The 23,607-nt window shown below is 39.3% G+C and overlaps 1 pseudogene; it reads right to left on the bottom strand.

The window, feature by feature from the left end:
* Positions 1-23,607, bottom strand: part of LOC148096027 (uncharacterized) — a 55,496-nt pseudogene that overhangs the window by 991 nt on the left and 30,898 nt on the right.

Here is a 23,607-nt window from a genome sequence, read left to right as displayed (position 1 = left end):
AAGCCATGTTAGTCATTTCATGCCAAGTAAGTAATATGACACACTGTGGAAAGTCCGAAAAAAAACCCAAAAGAAAACACAAGTACATACCACATACTCCCGGATAAGCATGCCAGGGTCTTCACCCATGTAGATACACACTCCCTTGACAGACGCAGCATCAACATCTTCACACTGAAATGAAATGTATGTAATTAGCATCTTCATTCAGCCCTTGTCCTTCATTTAAGTTTTAATAGTGTACTTTATATGAATGTTTTTAAAGTAAAGGCACAAAAATTAATAATAGGTTTACTGGCAATTAATAATAAGTGAAGGTTAAAAAAACAAGCAGATGTAAAAATACAATATGCGAGAATTTATCATGGGAAAACATTTGAAATTCAGGCTTTATCACTTACATTATCCATTTATGCCACAATTCTTTTCAGTATTAGTCCAAGCTCTCCTCTTCTGTTGACCAACTTCACCAGGTTGTCCAAGTGGAGAGCCAGCTGAGCCACGAACTTTGTCTGAGGGGGGATGGTGGCAATTCTCTTAAACTCAGCGTTGATCTGAAAACATGAGCACAGAGGAATGAGCTTCAAAGGTTTAATACCTGGAAGAAGGTCACAATCACTGATGCTGAAGAAATGGGCTGTCAAATAACAACTGTGCCTTAACCATTTTAGGCTAATACCACAAGAACACCGTGTATGAGGCAAACCTTACCTTAGATCAGACATAAAAAAAGAAGAAGAATTTATTTAAGGAAATACATGCGACTGAACCTATTACACTTATATGAACACCTTTTATTTCTATATGCCTTTTTAAAGTCACAATGTGGACTGATCCAATCTCATAGTCAACCAATGGATAAGTATCAAGGAGTTCACAGAGTGAAATGAGAGCGAATATTCTTGATGATACTGGGCTGAGCTCAAAAGCTCTGTCGTGCTCTCTGTACCAGCCACCAAGCTCTCTCACAATGTAGAATATGCTGTGGTACAATGCAGATATGGTTTTTCAGTGTTCTGGCAATCCACCTGCTGCCCTTTGGGCCAGTACCATTCCCTTTCTATAAGTTATACTCTTTATGTCACACACTGTCCAAGGTCAACATCTAGAATGTCAGGGAATATGTACCTAATGACTTAAGCTATCTCCTCTTTAAGTCTTTAAATCCACAAGAAAGGCCGATACAGCTGAGCCCTCTAATTCAGAATTGCCAAGAGATGGGGAGTTTAGATGGTAAGCTATCATCATCTGATGTTTTGACTTCTGTAATGATAAAGGTAAAAATTCCACCATCACAAAAAACATTCATTTTAATTGAAAAAAGGTATTCCAGTCCAGAAGAGCATCAATGGTTTCTTTAAAGTACCAATCTTTCTCTTATTTATACATAATGTTTTGAGAAGCAGCTCACATATGTTCTACACAAAGTAGAAAAAAAAGGGGGGGGTCCTAATTTTTGTTAGGACGATGTCGGAAAATTCACAATACATCACTTAATAAGACATACTCTGTTGAACAAACTTATCTCCTTGTAGATATCTGCTGTATTATTTGGGCTTGACCAATAGAATAGTCAAGTAAGTGACACTTCACCTAAAACAATGACTAAATGGAGAAATGATTTGGCATTTATGGGCACAGGTTCTTAAACCCACGTTTAAGGTGGCAGGATCCTTATTATAACTTGAGTGCGTGTCAGCAGCAAGAATTAGGGTATGGCACTGTGGGGCTCCCAGCTTCTTAAACTCTGACGGTTACAGCCGGACTAATTAGCCACTGTAGCCATAACTAGCACGAGTAACACAAACACTATTGCGCTCTCTCAGTGATGTTTTAACTTGCTAAGCCATCAAAAACGTCAGTGCTCTCTGTCACATGCATAAATTCCATATCTGACCGACAACAGCTGCAATTTGATACTATTTTTCAGTTTTAGCCACAAAGCTAATACCAACTTTAGCTAGAACTGTAAAAACAACATGTAGATACATTACAGATTACTTTTCATATAGCATGCACTACAACAATTCTGTGAAAACGTACCCAACTAAAACAAATGTATTTAAATTACTTACCTTCTCAGTATGCCTGACTCAGTGCCAAAGGTTGCATGCCGCTAAACAGTTTTCCAGAATCTGGCGGTCAATTGCGCTCTCCTTAAATTATGTTGTTGTCTTATTGGATAAGACTCTAGGTCTTATTATCCAATCATATTTAGTTGTTGTCTTTGAATATATTGCATCATTTCCGGTTGTGGTCAAACATGATTACAATGGTTTTAGTATTTTAATTTAGTCACTTTAAATCAATGCAAGAAAAATGAGTAGTCTCAGTATTGTTTAGAATCAAGTTAATGGTACTTTATTTAATCATGTAAATAAGAGAAACATGAAAGGCTTGTGTAGCATTAACTAAATTCATTTGTGCAAATTCAAAAGCCTGCCAATTCCCATTTTTTCAGTGTACTAACTAACTAGAGGTAGGGGTGTCAAACTCAAATACAAGTGGGCCAAAATTTTAAACTGGAACAAGGTCGCGGGCTAACGTTAATATTTATTGGGGAAAAAAAATCTTCCTCCAGATTTAAGAATGAATCTCTTCTTATGGACTCAAATAAGTTTTGCTGAAAAACTAAATAAGGAACAAGCAAAGCTTAATACTAAACAATATATATATTAGCTGTATAATACCAGTAGGCCAGCTCTAATAATAATTTGGTATGGCTTTGCGGGCTAAATGTAATTAGGCTGCGGGCCAAATTTGGCCCGCGGGCCAGAGTTTGACACCTATGAACTAGAGGCTGAATTACCATGACCATAAATTTATATTTGTACTGTGAATGCATCACAGGGATGCAATGAGGGTATAAGCCGGCAATAGGATGTCTTTTTTTAAAATCATGAAGCTGCTGTCACTGAAAGCAACGCCTGGCTGCACCACACAAAAAATTGACAAATTCAACAATAAATATACATTCATTCGATTTAACTACTTATTATCTGATGGTGCCAAAATGCTGATCCAGATTTTTAACCCCTGGTTGTCCACAACTCTCAGAGGACTTTCGGTGTTCAGTATCAAACTTACTTTGATTTTTTGATTAATAAAAAGTGTTTTCTTCTGTGGGACAACTGACTACAGTGATTTATGAAGGTGGTGTGACTCTTTAAATACAAACTTGAGATTCTGATGATATTTTTGGGAGTCCAGTGCCATTGAGATCTAGCACTGTATTTGGTACAAATTGGTTTTGGTGTATAGACAGCTCTTGCATATATCCCTGGAAGAAATACTATCTTTTGGAGTATGAAACATTGTGAAATTGTGTTATCTTTTGAGTCCTTCATTATATAACTCACAAACCCATTAAATACTATAAAGTCATTAAGTAATCAAAAATAGTTAGGCTCCTAATGGAACAAAAATTATTGTCTTTCATATTCAAAAGGAGTTCAAACTACATGGTCTGTCATGTACCTGTCAGGTTCATTTCACAATTCAGTAAGAACATCATTGATTTCTGTTTGCACACCATTTCAGCCCGAAGCTGCTTTGATAAAATAACCATTTTAAGTGTCTGATCAAAGATGTGAAGAGCAAAAGGCTTTTCAAATTAATGTATTACACAGCCCCAAGAGTCTTTCACATTCAAGGAAAAATCTTGTTCTAAAGTAGGTAACACAGTTTTGTCAATAAAGATAGGTGGAAGCAGACAACTTGTCATTATTGGCCTTACTCACACCTTCGCACACATCTTTTAAAGAGGTGAAACACAATAAGGAAGACAAGAATGTAAACTGGGAACACAGTAAACAGACATAGATCTTCTTTACATTGTCATCTGCCTAATTAGTTGTGTTTTCTGCTACTGAAATCATTAATTCTTCTCAGGTGCTGACAGTAATGCTACCTGACTAACAATGGCGGATTTCTATTCTTGTTCCTGTTTGTCGTTTATGTATATATTCAATTATTTTCTTTAATACAGGAGAAATTAGTAAAAAATAATATGTGCTCAAAGGTTTGAGAATTAGGGGAGCAAACACTGCAGTTAAATGCTGCAATAGTAATTACTGATGAGTGCACAACTCGTATTTGACTTTTGTTTGAATAACACTATGTTGTATTTCTTAGTGTTCTGCATGTAAGTGTGTTAAAGAAAATATCTGAAGCGAGACAGTGTTTGCCATAGCTAGCAAGCTAATTACAGCGTAGCTAAAATGATATTAGATAAGCAAAGCAGAGTCTTCCTACCAGCAAATGCACTCTTTACAATGCAATAAAAATTGATTTTACTGCTGAAAAATGTAATGTCTTATCACTGTTCTTCCCTTGATGGTTTTATTTGATTTATCTGAAAATGGCTGCGTCACAGTGCCAAATCACTCTTTCTTGCCATATATCAGGGCTTTCAACAGCTTCATATTCCATGTAATGCAATGTTACCTTGTCAGTTTGAACGTGTAAATACAGTTACACTAGATTTAGAAATGCTTTCTTGTGAGGTTACCTCCTTCAAACACAATTCTAATTCTATCCCTCTTAATATACTATTGATCAGATTAGGCGAGAATTGTGTAGACAGAAAAGATTTTCTGCTATACAGAAATGCACATGCTTTCAGGTAGCCTGTAAAGCTGAGAATATCCATTTTTGTCCATTTCTATACTCAGGTTAAGGCTTTTTCCACATCATTCTCCAACCCATTTCCTGGCAGAAAAAGGGAAATGCATTTAAGAACATCAGCGCTGCACTTCTAAAGGTCTGCCTCTCTACTCTTCACAGCAGAATGATACCATGTGCCTGACAGAGGTTTTCAAATCTGGGACACTGAAATCATTTCAGAATCTTGTTAGGAAAAAAAAGATTTCTGTCCATGTGTGATACCATGCACTTACTTGAACAAAATCTGTTGAAGGTTGAAGGTCTGTTGAGACGTTTATAAATTGTTTGATGAGCCTAACTGAGGAGGGGGGAAAAAAGAAAAATATGAAGAAAGCTACACTGGTTAAACAAATGTGAATGAAAAAAAATAATTATGTTTTCTAAGTTTATAGGTTGTAATGTGATGTCATATTTCTGTTTAGTCTTGGCTGTATAATTTTTTCCCCTTTCAGTATATGTTCTACACACCATCTGGCATGTTTCAAATTAGAAAAACTGCATGCCCAATAGTCACGTTTTCAGTTTGTTGTTAACCATCTTAATTGTGACTACTCATAGGCAACTGGTGAGGGAAATTGGAGAACATTAAAACTGCACAAAGGTGTGATGAAGAAGGGGTGCCTAAGAAATACAACAAGCTTTTTTAACCTTTTCTTCACCAACTCATCAGAAAAAATATCTGGCGCTTTTGCAGCTTAAACCTCACCAGCTGCTCATCAGCTAGTCATCCTCTGTCTGATATTTTTTTGCTGGGCTTGTAGCCAGCAGCTAACAGCTGCCCACTGCTGCAGGAAAAGAGGTTGATGAGAGCAGTGGAACTGAATCACAATCATAACGTGGGAGCCTCCAAAAGTTGATTCTGTTCATCTGGACGTAGCGTTTTGTGGGAGAAACGTTTCGTCACTCATCCAAGTGACTTCTTCAGTCTCAGCTGACTGCAGGTTTTCCCAATCTTATAAACAGTACATTTGCATAATGACTGAAACCAACACACTGAAGGAACAAGGGGCTGGGAGGTCAGTTCGTTAATCTTAATTATGCAAATTCTCATGACTATTGACCAAAACCCACTGATCAATGGCCATGCGTACCATTCACAGAGAGTTGGGGAATGGATGCATTGTAAGATGGCAAAAGATGTATCCTTTAAGGGTACATCTTTTGGAGATTTACTTACCTGGATGATTGAGCATGCATCAAGATGTTATAACGTGGGGGGCCTAAAACACATAAAAACATAGCTGAAAGATGCTTCATAGAGCTGAGGAGAATAGTACTTTTTTAGCTTTTCCTAAACCATTTTCCAAATGTGTGGAATTTTAAAACAAAGTATGTTGGGATCTCTCCATCTGTGCCAAATTAGGGAACCCCAGTGAGGTGTGCAACAAGTCCTGTTCACCAGGTGACTAACTTCCTTTTACATACAACAGTAATCGTTTGACTGCTGGCTGCCATGAGGGGGATTCCACCATCTGTTAAACTTGGTGAAAGCAATGCTATGGAACTGCTAGTGGAACTGAATCACTGGTTTTTATTGATGATTTTATCCTGGTGATAGAAATGGCAGAATAAAATCTGAAGTTATGGGCTATACTCTGCTCAGATTCAGCCAAATACTGCAAATCTTACAGGTCAGTGATTCACGGTGCAAATTGATAATAATACAAAACATACTATAAAAGCAACCCAAGAGTTCCTCAAGGTGAAAACAGGGATATTCCTCAATGTCCAAATCAGTCACCTGATCAACCCAGTAGAGCATGCTCAGTTAATTAAGACAAATCTGAAATCAGAGAGACCAGAACAAGCACCCACTGAAGTTATTTGCATTAAAAGCCTGGCAGAGTTTCTAAGTGTTAAAACCCTCCATATTTTTACACTTATGTTAGTTTGTCTAATCACTTTTGGGCGTCTAAAATGTGGGGACTCTGTATAAAAACGGCTGTAATTTCTAACCCCTAAATCCAATACTTTTGCTGAATGCTATCTTGACTTTTATGGGGGGGGGGTTAATCTGGTGTGGTGCTGTACAAAGGCCAAATTATTAAAATCGTAACACACGGGCCTAACCTTAATAAACAGATGAACAGAAAACAAAGAAAAAACAAAGTAAAAGAGACCAAACAAGCAAAATAAGGCTTTTTTTCTAACATTCCACTGGTACGAATGACAAGGACACTATATCTGCCAAACCTGTTATTCCTCCAAAGACATGTTTAATTTTTTCCAAGTACACTTTCAACAGGATATCCTTTCCAATATTCATTTTTATAAAGATCACACGTACACCAAAAGCTGTTTTAAGTGCCAAGGAGACTATTGAGAAATACTTTTAGTTTAAAGAAAAAGATAGATATAGATCTAACACCTCCACTTTGCAGAAGAAAACTGTATTTTTCAATGTGATATCTAATGGATCTGGAAAAAGAAATGCATTCATAAACAGATGATACTTTTTGTATTCAGTCATACTCAAAATTCCATGCACCAGGTAAGAATTCATGCAAGCCACAGCGCCTGCTCTTTCTGAAGAAGCAATTTGACAAATGCAATCGACAGCAACTTTCAAGCTGCCAAATATGTGATGCTACACAGACAGTGTTGCAAGAGGATACTTGTAATGACACAGCGTTCTGACCCCTGTCTTCTCCCAAGCAGGTAAATACACAAAATCCATGCATCGCTACTGTGCCACACTGAACAGCCTATAGTTCAGTGTTGCACAGCACTCCATCATTTGTAACTGCAGTTCAGGCCTCTTAATTTTCAATTTCTTTCAAGCCAACAATGCTTGGATCATTTCTCGCAGGAAGAAAAACAAAGATAGATGGACAAACTGCATGTTTCTGAGCACTGGCAATCTATATACAGCACCCAAGAAAAAGTAAATCCCAAAATAAGATAAAGATGACAAATTTATTTATTCTGAAAATTGGGGAAATGAATGTGTTATAGCAGCCAAAACATGGAAAGCGACTCAGTGTAGTAAATGCAATATGCTGAGGCAAAATAGCTTGGAAAGGCGAAGAGTTACACTAAAATAGGAATATAATTACATAGAAAACAAAAAAACAGACTGAAGATCAAAACAATAAAATCTAGATATGATACACTGAGGAACTTAAATTAAAAAGAATACAAATATTATGGTAAAGATTTTCTGTATTTTTCCTTGTGGCAGCTGAGCTAAAACAGATGGATATGTGTATGCTGTGAGAGACACAGTGTGGCATTTCGTTCCAGTATGACTTTAAAAACAATGCGATTTATACATTATATGGCCATAAGCAGTCATTTAGGCTTACAGTGAACTGTGGGAAATGCTTAAATCCTGCTGCTCTCAGTTTAAGATCTTCATGCTGTGTGGTTGGCTGGTTAATACTAGTGCTGATGCACTACTATGATGTATTTTCTTAGTGGGAAGTAATGTGATTTTAGATTAGCCAGTGATTGCTTTTCTTGGATGAATTTTTGATCAAAGTTTAAAAAAAAAGAAAAGAAAAAAAAAAGAAAAGAAAGAAAGAAAAGAAAAGAAAAGAAAAAAGAAAAACAACCCAAAACTGTGTTTACAATGGAGGTGCAGTTTCTGTATGTTTGTAGTGGTGCAGTGCCTCATGGTAGTTTATCTACTTTTTTTTTTACATTAGTACATTAGTTATCAAGACAACACACACTCTTTTACTCTCTTGGTCCTTCTGAGCAACCAGTTAGTCTTAGTTGTAAAGAAAAGAGAGCAAGCATGCTGACTCATGGCTGACACACAAAATGTCATCGGAGCTGACTCATTTCTGTCACTTCCTTTGAGGTCTGTGCTCTTCTTCCCGCTGCTTTACTTATTTCCTGCCATTATTCACATGTAAGTGTAGGTGTTACTTCACGTCTATAAATAAATTATTTAATATCTCCATAAATCCACAACTTTCAATCTGGCAAATATGAATACTACCTTGTGTAACAATTGATAAACCAAGCAAAGAAATATTATATTTGGACACAGCTTCTTATTTAATGTGTTTTTCTTTATTTTCATTACTATTTACATTGTAAATTCTCACTGAAATAACTCAAAACATGTTTTATATTATAGATTCTTCCAAATAGCCACTCTTTGCTTTGATTACTGCTTTGCAAACTCTTGGTATTCTCAATGAGCTTCATGAGGGTAATGACCTGAAGTGGTATGGCATTATTTTTGTGCCATTATTCGGGCACTACACGGGCAGAATTGTTGAGAGCGCAAGCAACACATGCCAGCAAGCGCAAATGCAAAAACTGAGGGAGAGGGGCTGCTATTGTGTGTGTATATGGATAATTGCAAACACTGAAATACATTTTTTGCACGCAGCAATGAATTTTGTTCACTCAAAATAAATTTCTCCTTAAATTGCAACACTTGCACCTGCAATTTATTTATTTTTTTACACACGCTCAATTTTTTTTACGTGCGCTCAGAATAGTGGCACGAAAATAACGCCATAAAATGGTTTTCCAACAGTCTTGAAAGAGTTCGCAGAGATGCTGAGCACTTGTTGACCATTTTGCCTTTACTCTGTGGTCCATCTCATCCCAAACCATGTCAACTGGGTTTAGATCAGGTGACTGTGGAGGCCAGGCCATCTGGCGCAGCACTCCATCACATTCCTTCTTGGTCAAATGGCCTTCACACAGCCTGGAGGTGTGTTTGGGGTCATCGTGTGTTGAAAAACAAATGATGGTCCAACTAAACACAAACCGGATGGGATGGCATGTCGGTGCATGATGCTGTGGTAGCCATGCTGGTTCAGTGTGCCTTCAATTTTGAATAAATCTGCAACAGTGTCACCAGCAAAGCACCCTCACACCTCCTCCTCCATGCTTCACGGTGGGAACCATGCATGTAGACACCATCCGTTCACCTTTTTTGCACCACACAAAGACATGACACTGACGTTCAATTCTTTTCTTTTCTTTTTTTTTTTTCCTCACCTGTTTGGTTCTTTTGCCATCAGAATTATTGTCTAAAGGCAAAGAAAGATGCCCAACGGATTTACTTTACCAAATGGACCATCCTGGCCTTGCCGTATTGGTCTATTTGATTCACCATTGCTTTTATTGTTTATTTTATTTTATTTTCACTTGCTACACACAGGACAGACATGACTGGGGGAAAGAAAAGGGAGAAAGAAAGAGGGAAATAAAAACAATGGGGAAGAGGAACGGTGATAAAGAGGAAAAAAACAAAACAAAACCAAAAAAAAACAAACAGACAAAAAAAATACATATTTCAATCACCTGGATCATCTGTTAAGAAATAAAAAAGAGAAAACAAGCAAAAAAAGGGAGCAATATAATAAACAACATCATCGCGATGATCTATGTGAATATAACAGTGAATACTAAATATTAAATATTATTGTGCCACACGTTGGATCGACAGCGCACAGTGTGCTTTGAGGTAGGAGCTAAAAAGGGTGTAGTTTGTGTCTGAGCACCCGTTTGTACACCTGTGAGCGTGAGCGCGCTTGTATTTAAAAGGTTCCTTCATGTAATGATCTGCTAGAGGGTGTGGGGAGCCATAGCCCCGTCCTCCTGGGCATGAAGCAGGTATGGAGGAGATCCAGGCTCCAGACATCCAGAGACCCCCAGACCTTCAATTCTTAAAGTAATGATGGGCTGTTGTTTCTCTTTACTCAGCTGATTGGTTCATGCCATAACATGAATTCTAACCATTCAAACAGGGCTGTCAGCTGTGTATCAACCTGACTTCTGCACAACACAACTGATGGTCCCGACCCCATTAAGAAGTCAAGAAATTCCACAAATGAACCCTGACAAGGCACAGCTGTGAGGGGAAAACCATTTGAGGTCACTACATCATGAAGCTCATAGAGACAAGGCCAAGGGTTTGCCGAGCTGTCAACAAAGCAAAGGGTGGCTACTTATAGGAATCTAAAATAAAATACATATTTAGAGTTTATTATCAGTTTGTTCTTTGCTACATAATTCCATATATCTTGCTTTATATATCTGGTGTCTTGAGTATGTATCTACTAAGAGTACTTGAGTACAAGTAGTACAAATAAAGAAAAAAAACATTAAATGAGGTGTTTCCAAACTTTTAACTGGTAGGGTAGCTTTATTGCTTTAATTGTAAATGTGAATAACAATGTAAAGTTGTAAAGTTACTGTGCTTTTAACTCTCGTCTGAAACACGTTTTTGAGTGTTTTCATTTTTAAAAATTTATTTTACTTTACATGACTGCAGTGCAACGAAACATTTCAGTTCATTTTTATTTAACAATCATCTGCAGAAAGGCTTGATTACTGGAGAGTATCTCAATTTGGATTCTGTGTATTGGTGTAGCAGCACACATAGACACAGCTATTATTCCTGTGGGTAAACACTTGAAAAACAGGTGAACACCTTATCTACTGCCAGTGTTGTTCAAAATCACTTGTAAACTTTTGGGTTCTTACTAAACACATAACTAAATCAGTAGCAACTTCAAAAACTGTGTTAATCACAGTATCCTGCAATGTAAACTTTAAAACAACTTTTAATATAGTTACTTGATTTGAACTTTTCCAAAGAAGACACTGAACTCTGAGATGTACATTTACCTTTTTTACCTTTCTCTTGGCTTGATTTATGTGCAGCATGAGTATGCCAGCAATTTGCACTGCAGATTTTATTAAATGTGCACTCACAATCTGTGTGTAATTAGTGTCTGATTTAGTAAGGCAGCACCTCATTATGTAATCAGACTTGCTGCTTTCTAGATGCATTCTGAGAGCAAAGGGGAGCTCAAAAGTGCAGTTCAGAAAGCTCAGATAAATCTGAAATTAACTTTATTTACTATACAATATATGTCTGAGACAACTGTCTGTTAGCCAATGGACATTTATGTGAATATTATCTCCTAAAAGGATTTTAGTTATTTCAGTGCACCTCCGAAAACATAAAATTCAATGGAGCCTTTGACTGTTAGACACTCGTGCATATGGACTACAAATAGACCTGAACAGAGATGAGTAAAATCTTATACTGGAAGGGTTGCGGTATAACTTCTGAAGATGCAAAACTCCACACTGAATGTAGTTTTGTGGGTCAACATGGAGGGGCTGAAGTTTAGAAGTTATATAATAATGTGAACATGAATATTGATGGGTACTGTGATGGTTATCAGAGTGGTGGGGGCAGAAATAAACTGTTTCTGTTTCTCTATCACGACTAGGCACATAGTAGTTCTAGGAGGAGCTGCGACCCCTGACTAAATAGCCAGTGGCTCAGCCCACTCCTTGAAATAACAATTAAATATTAAGGATTAAATAAGTTAATAACAATCCTCAATCAGCCATTTAAATATAATGATAATAAGTTAACAGTGACAACATCAACACAAATATATTTAGAAAATGCCTCAACTTTTTAAATGTTTGAAATTATTAGATTTTTTAACCTCGTCAAACTCGACCCCCTCCTTTATACTACACTTGGTACATCCCCTTCCAGGAACTTTACCATAAAAGGAGTCCAAAAACACCCACGCTTCTTTGGCAGTTCCTGGATTTTTGAGAGCTGGAGTCCAGATGCAGGCTGGAAAAGAGGTGAGAAACAAGTTACACCAATCTTAAAACTTTAAGCAACTCTCTTAATGTTTATAAAAGTAATATGGCAGCAATGTCCACAACAGTTATATTAAATCAGTTATGGTTCCTTTGATTGCTCATCCATTACTTGGATAACTGTGGCAATTCTAGAGCTAATACATGCAAACGAGCGCTGACCCTCAGGTATGCGTGCATTTATCAGACCCAAAACCCATGCGGGGCGCCCCCGAGAGGACGCCCCGGCCGCTTTGGTGACTCTAGATAACCTCGAGCCGATCGCTGGCCCTCCGTGGCGGCGACGTCTCATTCGAATGTCTGCCCTATCAACTTTCGATGGTACTTTATGTGCCTACCATGGTGACCACGGGTAACGGGGAATCAGGGTTCGATTCCGGAGAGGGAGCCTGAGAAACGGCTACCACATCCAAGGAAGGCAGCAGGCGCGCAAATTACCCACTCCCGACTCGGGGAGGTAGTGACGAAAAATAACAATACAGGACTCTTTCGAGGCCCTGTAATTGGAATGAGTTCACTTTAAATCCTTTAACGAGGATCCATTGGAGGGCAAGTCTGGTGCCAGCAGCCGCGGTAATTCCAGCTCCAATAGCGTATCTTAAAGTGGCTGCAGTTAAAAAGTTCGTAGTTGGATCTCGGGATCGAGCTGACGGTCCGCCGCGAGGCGAGCTACCGTCTGTCCCAGCCCCTGCCTCTCGGCGCCCCCTCGATGCTCTTAGCTGAGTGTCCTGCGGGGTCCGAAGCGTTTACTTTGGAAAAAATTAGAGTGTTCAAAGCAGGCCCAGTCGCCTGAATACCGCAGCTAGGAATAATGGAATAGGACTCCGGTTCTATTTTGTGGGTTTTCTCTCTGAACTGGGGCCATGATTAAGAGGGACGGCCGGGTGCATTCGTATTGTGCCGCTAGAGGTGAAATTCTTGGACCGGTGTTGTGCCAAAAAGTGATTTCCGGTATTTGCCAAAAGCTGATTGCTCGTATTTAAACTGCTATAAGTAAGTTGTTGGGCTATAATATGTTAAACATATGTCAAATGCATCCCTTATGGGTGACATAAAGTCATCTTGAGCCACAAACAACATTCGTGTAACAAGTAGAAGCCGCGATCAGTTTTTGGCAGTGACTTTTATATAACCTTTATTTATGCCGTTAAAAAAAAGTCTAATTAACATTAAAAATGTCTTTTGTAAGAGTAAGTTGGCCAAGAGGAGAAGAAATGGCAGCAAATATTACAATAGTTCTGTAAAAATATTTTAAGTGGGGATAAAGGAGCGGATTGGTTATAATGTAAGTACAATAACACAGAGTTGTAAAGATACTTAAAAAAACAGATAATTTTTTAATTCTATATATAACCTCTTTGTAAACGCTGTTCACCGAAGTCTATTTACCAACATACGTAAAGATATTACACAGAAAAAATACACAGAAACATTAGAAATCAGTTTTTGGCAGATAATCACTTTTTGGCACAACACCGGCGCAAGACGAAAGCGAAAGCATTTGCCAAGAATGTTTTCATTAAAGACACTGCTTAGAGCTCTCAGGCCTCGATGTAATCTGTCAGAAGTCAAAAAGACACAACTATTAGTGCTCACAATCACACTTACAATTCAGTTTAGCTTTATTTGTATAGCAAATCACAAAAACAGTTGCCTCAAAGCACTAAATGCAAAGTGGTGCATAAATGTATAGACTGAAAAGAGGTGAGTGACAAAGAAATGCTAATTGTATCATGGAAAGTCCCCACCAGCCTAGGCCTAATGCAGCATAACTAAGGAAGGAAAGTCACCTGATCCAGCACCTGATCACTTATCAAAAAAGTTTTAAGCCTTAATCTTAAAAGCATAGAGTGTGTCTGTCTCCAAACTGAGAGCTGGTTCCACAGAAGATGAGCGTGAATGTTGAAACTCTGCCTCCCGTTTACTTTTAATATCCTAGGAACCACAAGTAAGTCTGCATTCTGAGAGCGAAGTGCTGTACTGGGATGATATGTTACAAAGTCTTCAAGATAAGAGGGGTCTAATTATTCAAAACCTTGTATGATAGGAGAGGGGTTTAAAATTAGATTCTAGATTTAACAGGATGCCAATAAACATAACTAACATGGAAAAAATTTGATCTTTCTAGTCTTTATCCAGTAAATAGAAGATGCAGCTATTGCAGTTAGCAAACAACAATATTTTGTGGCATTCACTTTGAGGTTATTTTGCCTATTTTAAGTTATCAACTGAAACTTAACCAACCTATGACTGTCATGGATGGAAACAGTACAGCACAGTCTGTGCATATAAATCCAACTCTTACTCCATCTCCTTTGAAAACACAACGTGGATTTCCATACGTGTTTACACTAACCGCTCACTGCTGCATCCTGCATTCATTCTGTGATAATCCCCTTCAGTGCCTCTCCAGTGTCCAGTAGACTAATGATGATATAAGCCCAGAGCTTAGCGTCACACAGACCTGCACTAAGATGACCTGACTCAGATGATACGGCAGAAATATAATTCCTGTGGCTTCCATCCAGCACCTTATCTCTGAGCCACTGTTCACAAAGCACTAACTATTTTCCCCATGGCCCCTATGTAGCTTGAATACTTTTTACATAAGTAAAACCGATTATAAATATGACTTGAAGCAACACTTAGCATGCTCTATATTTATAGTAGGGATTATGAAATGTGATGGATGCCAGTCTATAAAAATCAGAAACTTTGAGTGCCAAATTAGTGCCACAAGGCTGAAATGCAGCAGTTCGAGTCTGACCAGAGGCACTTTGCTCTGTATTCCTCCACCCTCTCTACCATTCTTTCTGACCACTTTCTAATAAATGCAAAAGGCTTTTCTGATTTAAAAATTTCCTTTGAAGGGTGGCTTCCAACATGGCTGCAATTTACTTTGTAAAGACTATAATCTTTAACCTTAACGTTTTCTAAAAGTACATAGTGTTGCAGATTAGCCTACCTGGCAAGTAGTGAGTAAAAATTGAAGATCAATTGGACATTGAAAATGGCCTGTGATTTACGTAGTACTTTTTTAGTCATACTGACCACTCAAAACAGACTGCTGCTACACTTACATGACAGACCTCCAGAAAACCTTTTCAAATGAAGGTAATTAATCAAATTAGCCCTCTGCTCTCAAGTCAGCTGCTGCTCTTATTAATAGTATGTGTGTCAAGTTGTGGCAGGTGTGTTTGCATAGTCACATTGTGATGATCTGATTTGCTTCTGGGAGCGAAAAGCATTTCCCGCAAATGCCAATCATTACATTTTAAGTTGAACACAGTGTTTTATGGTTAGATTTAGACAAATAATGGTTCCAGCTAGAATTATGGCCAGAAGAAAATTAATTTAAATCATGTTAATATCACCTAAAATGACGGAAAACATGACTGGGTCGATGCACCCGTGTGTGCACCAAACACCCACGGCTATTTTTTACTTGGGCAAGAATATCTGTGTAAGGATGTAAGGTGTGTATTAGAGTGGGTGGTAGTACATGTAAAATAAGAAAATTGTGTTTGTGTGTACATACATCTTGCACATATTAAATAAGGATTTGGTAAACTGTAATAACGAGTGACCAAAGGAGAATATCAGAGGAAGGCTCATCATTGATCACCACCATAGATTCCCTTTGGAATCAGAATCAGGTGAGTCCATGTCTCTGTGTGTACAGGGCATGGAGATGTGGCCAAAGTTAATTATCAGAGAATCCATTCTGCAAATGTGCATGTGTGTTTATAAGAGGGTGGGTGGAGGTGTTATTGCAGCCAATGAAGCAGAAAGGTGGCTTCTAATTTGTATTCAGAAGCTGTACGGTTGGTCTGTGTGGCTCATCTCCACTTATAGACACAGATCAAAGCAAAACAGAGTCATGTTCAAAACGTTAGAAAGCACACCAAAATAGCTTGTAATAATTGCTGTGACACGGTGATATCATGAAAACACATCAGGTACTTTATCGGTGATTATTTTCAAATATAACTGACAATCCAAAATTAAGAACATTAAACAATAACAATTTCAAAAATATCACTATTTTACAGAAAGGCTCATTTTGATTGCTTTCACATTTCTTGTTTCAAAGTTACACTCCAATTCAAAACAGTTCATGGAACTATCATTGGCATATTTATGCCTTCTTTCCTCCGTTTTCTGTTGGGTTTTTTTCCCTCTCTTAGTGTTTGCTAATGAGTTTAGCCTCACACTTGGGATGTCATCGTAACACTTGTCGTAAGTACAGACTGGAAAATGCAATTATTCTAATTGTTTATTCTCCCATTTTCTAACTCTTGCAGCTAATGGGCTGGTACTGTATGCATTATCTGAATACCACTCTCTCGTTGTTGAAATTATTCCACTACTCCCATATGCACAATTGTAATAGCAAGCAAAATAGTATCTCATGTTCAAACTGGTGAACTGTGTAACCTTTTTATTCCTTGAGTCTTGCCTTGGGTTGACATGTATCTAGAGGGAAAGGTATTTAAGTTTATAATTATGATATTTTCTGTTAAAACACAGAATAGAACTGATCATTTTGTTTGTTATTGCTTGAATGAACGTTATACTTTATTGCCAAAAGTATTCGCTCACCCATCCAAATCACTAAATTCAGGTGTTCCAGTCAATCCCATGGGCACAGGTGTATAAAATCAAGCACCTGGGCATACAGACTGATTCTACAAGCATTTGTAAAATAATTGTTCACTCTCAGAAGCAAATTCCAGCATGGCGCCATGCTAGGATGCTAAAGTCAACTGCTAGCGATATCATAACAAAGTGGAAGCGATTGGGAATGACAGCAACTTAGACACAACATGTTAGGCCACGTAAAATCACAGAGAGGGGTTAGCAGATGCTGAGGTGCATAGTGTGCAGAGGTCACCACCTTTTTGCAGAGTCAATCACTTTAAATGACCTCCAAAAACAAGTGTTACCTTTATCCATATACAGTGGGGCAAAAAAGTATTTAGTCAGCCACCGATTGTGCAAGTTCCCCCACTTAAAATGATGACAGAGGTCAGTAATTTGCACCAGAGGTACACTTCAACTTTGAGAGACAGAATGTGAAAAAAAAAATCCATGAATTCACATGGTAGGATTTGTAAAGAATTTATTCGTAAATCAGGGTGGAAAATAAGTATTTGGTCAATAACAAAAATACAACTCAATACTTTGTAACATAACCTTTGTTGGCAATAACAGAGGTCAAACGTTTACTATAGGTCTTTACCAGGTTTGCACACACAGTAGCTGGTATTTTGGCCCATTCCTCCATGCAGATCTTCTCAAGAGCAATGATGTTTTGGGGCTGTCGCCGAGCAACACGGACTTTCAACTCCCGCCACAGATTTTCTATGGGGTTGAGGTCTGGAGACTGGCTAGGCCACTCCAGGACTTTCAAATGCTTCTTACGGAGCCACTCCTTTGTTGCCCGGGCGGTGTGTTTTGGATCATTGTCATGTTGGAAGACCCAGCCTCGTTTCATCTTCAAAGTTCTCACTGATGGAAGGAGGTTTTGGCTCAAAATCTCACGATACTTGGCCCCATTCATTCTGTCCTTAACACGGATCAGTCGTCCTGTCCCCTTGGCAGAAAAACAGCCCCATAGCATGATGTTTCCACCCCCATGCTTCACAGTAGGTATGGTGTTCTTGGGATGCAACTCAGTATTCTTCTTCCTCCAAACACGACGAGTTGAGTTTATACCAAAAAGTTCTACTTTGGTTTCATCTGACCACATGACATTCTCCCAATCCTCTGCTGTATCATCCATGTGCTCTCTGGCAAACTTCAGACGGGGCTGGACATGCACTGGCTTCAGCAGCGGAACACGTCTGGCACTGCGGGATTTGATTCCCTGCCGTTGTAGTGTGTTACTGATGGTGACCTTTGTTACTTTGGTCCCAGCTCTCTGCAGGTCATTCACCAGGTCCCCCCGTGTGGTTCTGGGATCTTTGCTCACCGTTCTCATGATCATTTTGACCCCACGGGATGAGATCTTGCGTGGAGCCCCAGATCGAGGGAGATTATCAGTGGTCTTGTATGTCTTCCATTTTCTGATGATTGCTCCCACAGTTGATTTTTTCACACCAAGCTGCTTGCCTTTTGTAGATTCACTCTTCCCAGTCTGGTGCAGGTCTACAATTCTTTTCCTGGTGTCCTTCGAAAGCTCTTTGGTCTTGGCCATGGCAGAGTTTGGAGTCTGACTGGTTGAGGCTGTGGACAGGTGTCTTTTATACAGATGATGAGGTCAAACAGGTGCCATTCATACAGGTAACGAGTGGGGGACAGAAAAGCTTCTTACAGAAGACGTTACAGGTCTGTGAGAGCCAGGGATTTTCCTTGTTTGAGGTGACCAAATACTTATTTTCCACCCTGATTTACGAATAAATTCTTTACAAATCCTACCATGTGAATTCATGGATTTTTTTTTCACATTCTGTCTCTCACAGTTGAAGTGTACCTCTGGTGCAAATTACTGACCTCTGTCATCATTTTGAGTGGGGGAACTTGCACAATCGGTGGCTGACTAAATACTTTTTTGCCCCACTGTAGTGCCTAAAATTGCCCTGATATAATCATTCAAATCAACTATTCGATATTTTTTCTACTTTACATACAAAAAAATCTGAATGAATTTAAATGTGTGATTATAACCATCAGTTGTACACAGGCTTTTCACAAATGACAATACTGTGACAGTAAGTCTCTTTCTGTGGTCAACACTAGACCATTAACAAACAAAAGATCATGGCAAGTGATTATAAAAACCACTGACCAAAAACAGTCACAGTTAACGCAGCTGGTTAATTTGTTTTCTTTGATGTGTGTGTAGATGTTGACATGTGGAGTTTAAAGGTCTTAATTTTCCAGTGGATGAGTTTTCAGCTGGTGGTATAAAGTCGTGGTACTGCTACCTTTTGCGTCAATAGTTTTACGGCATGTTTTGCAAATTACTGCGTTTTGTTCGACATCCTCCTTGTGAAATTTAAATGACAGCGAGTCTCGTTCTCCCGTTTGTCTGGAACTCCCGTTTTCCCTGACTGGTAGTATAAAAACATGCATGCTCAGTGCAGTGTAGCAGGTAAAAACATTTCTGGTTGGGAGAGGGGGGTTAATGATGCATTGGCAGCATGTTGAGGGGGGGGGGGTCACTTTGTTACATGCAGACACCTTAATATTGCCATGGCAATTTAAACTCGATGGTTATGATAAAGCCATTTTAACCATCATACGTGGAACAACCCACAATACATCGAGTATATTCAATATATCGCCCACCCCTACCTGAGACTACACCTGTAAAAAGCAAAAAGCACTATCAAGTTCACTGAAATGTGTCACTTTTAAAATAGTGACATGTTCACATCACTTGTAACTCTCAGCAACATGTACTGTGTTTAAAAGTGCAGGCAGTCAAATCTATAACTAGAAGGGCAGGTGGTGATTACACTGGTCTAGCCAAAAAACAGTGAAAACTAGACACACTGTAGTATTACTGTAGATCTCACAAGTCACCACTGAATGTCCGACTCGGGTACAAACTCGCGCACAATGCTCTGTATGTCAGGAAAAAATGCAAGCATGCTTCTGCTTGCATTTCTGACCTGACACATCTTTGTAGGTCTTGTAGGATGCAGGGTCTTACACTTAAGATTACTGTGTGGCCTGGGGGCTTTAACCAGGCCAGACAGTAGTGTGTGTGACCTCAGGATGTGTAGAACAAATCGTGAGCCTGTTGAATAATAACCTTGTACAGTAATATACAATGGTAATAAACTGGTAATAAAGGAACCACAAAATTGGAGCACAGGTCCTGGGTTTATACAAAAATACAAAAAAATAATAAAAATCCATGCAGCACCTGTTTCATTAGTATGAGCACATAATGCTTGGTTTTAATTGGTACTCATAAATTCCTTTTCTAGCAGAAATATTTATTTATATTTAATGATAATGGTTCTTTTTGTATTTTTGAAACTTTTAAACCTTTTTTTTTCTTTTGTTGTGGTGTTTATTTTCTTCTGCATCTTATTTTCTCTGTCTTCAATGTTTTGTTTTGTTTTGTCCTTTTGAGAATAATTGGGAACTAAGCCATGTTTGATCAACAAGTGTGAAGTATTTCTACATGAAGACATGTAGAAATGTAACGGCCTCTTTATCTATTCTGTATTTTTTTGCCCATTATTTGGGTTCTAAAGTAAAATGAAACAACTTTAAGAACTGGCCTCAGTTTTTTAACAAGTAACTGTATAAATTAGTAAAGGTATTTATACTGGGGTCGGGAATGTGGGGCCTCCCTGCTGCTGCGGAGTCGGGGCGGTCTGCTTCTCCCCACCGCAGGGAAAAGGGTAACACCACCTGGGTCTGGGTGCAGTTCCCCCCTCCAGGGGCAAGGGTACCTAGACCCGGTTCGTAGAGTACGCTTGGGGAGTGTGATTGTGTGTACAGTGTCTCTCTATGTCAGGGGTCGCGGAGTGGAGGCGAGGAAGAAGGAACCCAAATGCAGGACTCGCAGGTAGGTGAAGCCGGGTGATTTATTGTCGATGGGGTGAACACACAGAACAGAGGTAGGAAATGGCTGGCTGGCTGGACGACTGACTGACTGAATGAATGAATGAAGGACGGACTGAATGGCTGACTGAACACAGGCGGAAACAACAACATAACATCAATGACACGACAACGAACGAGTAGAAACAGAAGACTTAAATACACAGACTGATGAGGATGATAATGAGAGACCGGTGAGTACACAGCTGAACATAATCTGGCTAATGGCACGAGACGAGCTGACACAGGAACAAACAGGAAGTGGAAACATTGATGAGGGAAAACTGAAAACACTGGGTCACCGACCCAGGAACCCTGACACTCTATGTCTGTTTCCACGTTCGTTGAGTGTGGAGTAAGTGCATATGAGAGCATGAGGGTGGGAATGGATGTTTGTATCTGTGTGTGCCTGTATGTCTGTGTCTATATGTCAGGTTGGGTATCAGACGCCACATCTCAGGCCCTCCAAGGTATGGAGGCCTATCTCCCCCCACCACTTCCCCTGCTGGGGGCGGACTCCCTCAGACATCGGTGCGTTGGTGGTTCTTTGTGTCCGGGGATGGGTGTCCAGGTACACACCGGCTCACTCCTTGGTGGCTGCTTATCGGGGCCTGGAGACTGGGGCTCGCTCGGGCCACTTCGGAGGTGGGGTGCCCTCGGCCTCTCGGCCTGGGGCTCGGTCACTCTGGCACAGCTGGCTGCCGGCGGAGCTCATGGGCACGTCACCGCAACCCCCCCTGGCTTCTGCTCCGTGGCTGCTGAGTGACCCCTCATCTGGGACTCTCCTCAGCTCTTTCTGGGACAGTGGCGCGGCTGCCCCTCTGTTGGTCTTCCTTGGTCTCTTGTGTTCTGGGGGCCTCTGGATGTCTGGAGTTTTGATCTCCTCCATACCTGCTTCATGCCCTGGAGGACGGGGCTGTGGCTCCCCACACCCTCTAGCAGATCATTACATGAAGGAACCTTTTAAAAACAAGCGCATCCATGCTCACAGGTGTACACATGGGTGCTCACACACACAAACTACACCCTTTTTGGCTCCTACCTCAAAGCATACTGTGCGCTGTCGATCTTACGTGCTGCACAATAATGTTTAATATTTAGTATTTACTGTCATATTCCCATATATCATTGTAATGTTGTTTATTCTATTACTCTCATTTTCTTCTGCTTGTTTTCTTTTTTCTTTCTCAACAGGTGATCGATATATGTATTTTTTTTTCTGCTTATTCTGTTGGTTTTTGTTTTTTGCCCTTCTCCCCCGTCCCTCTTCTCAGCTGTTTTTCTTTCCCTCTTTCTTTCTCCCTTTTCTTTCCCCCAGTCAAGTCTGTCCCGTATTCAGCAAGTGAAAATAAAATAAACAATAAAAGGTGAATCAAATGGACCATTACGGCAAAGCTGGGATGGTCAATTTGGTAAAGTAAATCCGTTGGGCATCTTTCTTTGCCTTTAGACAATAATTCTGATGGCAAAGGAACCAAACGGGACAGGCAAAAAAAAAAAGAAAAAAAAAAGGTATTTATAGAAATGTGAGATGCCTTACTTGACTTAGTTTATCCCCATGAAGAAGCTATCAAATGGTTAGAAAATATCTGGTACATTTTTAAACTGGATATTGGTAAAATGAAAGTTTAATCAAAAGTCATGCCAAAGGTTTTTTTGGTTTTTTTTAAAAAAAAAATAAAAGTAGGACAAAAAGTAGCCTTGCAGTTATTCTAAGACGTTTTTGCCACACCTGTAAAACTCCATGTTGTTCGCAGTTGATGAAATAAAACAGTCTTCACCTCCACAACCCTATCCCCTTAATAGATACTGGTTTCTTTCTTCCTTTTACAATATCTTTCAGCTTTCAGACAGGCAGGAAAGGGTCTGCAGCATTAATGGAAACTTGAAAACATCGACCACAGCTTTTTGAAGTGCAGCAGAGAGCCTGTTCTCCTTCCTCTTCTCTGCTTTTTCCTTTTTGCTGCTGCTGGTGAACTGATGAATGTTACATTTGGTTACTGGACACACCCGCCTCCTAATCATCTAGTCAGTGCAAGAACTCTCTATCTGGCTTGTTTGAAAGTGTTACTTCCCATCACCTATTCTCCTCTCACCTGAAAATTTATTTGGAACTGATGAGTGCTGGTTTATAGACTAGTAACATAACCCTCGCACCTTTTTACTTTCCTTCTTTTGTTACAGTCAGTACACTGTGACCCTAGTGAGTACCAAAAATAACTAATAACGTAATAATAATGTAAATTCCTGTATATGTGATTGTGTATTATTTTATGTATATGTGATATTCTAATTATGCAAAATCTGTTCTAAACCCCAAACTGTCCCTGATATAATTGACTCTTAGGCCTGTAGTTGTTCTCATTCTTAGTCCCTTTCTTCTTCTGCACCCCTATAAATTTGGCCTTTCCCTTCTTCTACAATACAATTTTTACCAACACTATTTATATTTTTATCCATCCTGATGTTTCTTATTGTGAATTTTAGTTCACTATTGCCATCATTAGGCACGTATCTACTAAATGCTGTGAATATATACATGTGTGTTGTAAATGTGTATAGGTGTTGTTAGCTTGGACGATGCGTTGGGTCAAGCGTACTTCCCTCTCACCTGTTTATGTTTGTTTATAGGCACTAGAGCAGGCAAGTATTTGACTTGGAGGTCTTTTTACCTTTCAATGTCAGATAAACGACGCAGGAGGGCATTTCTTGCACACAAAAGCACCCTGCTGACTTTTATTGTTGCACCTAATGGGGGTAAAGTTGATTAAA

Source organism: Neolamprologus brichardi, chromosome 23 (assembly GCF_056152115.1).
Source record: "Neolamprologus brichardi isolate AB-2024 chromosome 23, ASM5615211v1, whole genome shotgun sequence".
NCBI lineage: Eukaryota > Metazoa > Chordata > Actinopteri > Cichliformes > Cichlidae > Neolamprologus > Neolamprologus brichardi.
This window is presented reverse-complemented; position numbering and strand designations above follow the sequence as displayed.